Below are 397 nucleotides of genomic sequence, written 5' to 3' on the forward strand. Positions count from 1 at the left end.
GTTTCCTCGCGGCCCTGCCCGGGGAAACTCGCCACGCTGCCGGCCTGCGCTCGTCCGGCCGGGGCTGGGCTTCCGCACGAGGAATTCGGGGTATTCGAGGGGGTTATTTACTTTTTCACCCTGTGATTTCAGAGCGTGAGGCCGGGGCGGGGGGATCAAGGCAGAGTTTCACGCGATGTCAAAGGGAAGGGGCCACGGGGGAGCTGCTTTTTTAAAACTCTGAGATTGGTTTTGGGTTTTGTTTTTTTTCCTTCTTCCTTCGCTTTGATCTAACATGCGTAGAAAGAAAGCAGCTACCGCCTGCCCCTGCCAGCCCCCCCGGCTGGGGATCCCGAGCTGGAAAAGCCACCCCGTTCCCACTCGGCGTTTTGCCCCGGTGCTGCGGAGGCCCCCGGCC

General features: G+C 61.0%; 2 protein-coding genes across 2 annotated transcripts in view; one reads left to right on the plus strand and one right to left on the minus strand.

Moving 5' to 3' along the window:
• Positions 1-397, minus strand: part of CDH23 (cadherin-related 23) — a gene marked incomplete at its 5' end in the record, with an annotated part of 63,081 nt that overhangs the window by 19,552 nt on the left and 43,132 nt on the right.
• Positions 1-397, plus strand: part of LOC104514427 (chromosome unknown open reading frame, human C10orf54) — a 9,823-nt gene that overhangs the window by 320 nt on the left and 9,106 nt on the right. The window lies entirely within an intron of this gene.

This window comes from Eurypyga helias, unplaced genomic scaffold, assembly GCF_000690775.1.
Source record: "Eurypyga helias isolate BGI_N326 unplaced genomic scaffold, ASM69077v1 scaffold28178, whole genome shotgun sequence".
Taxonomy (NCBI): Eukaryota; Metazoa; Chordata; class Aves; order Eurypygiformes; family Eurypygidae; genus Eurypyga; species Eurypyga helias.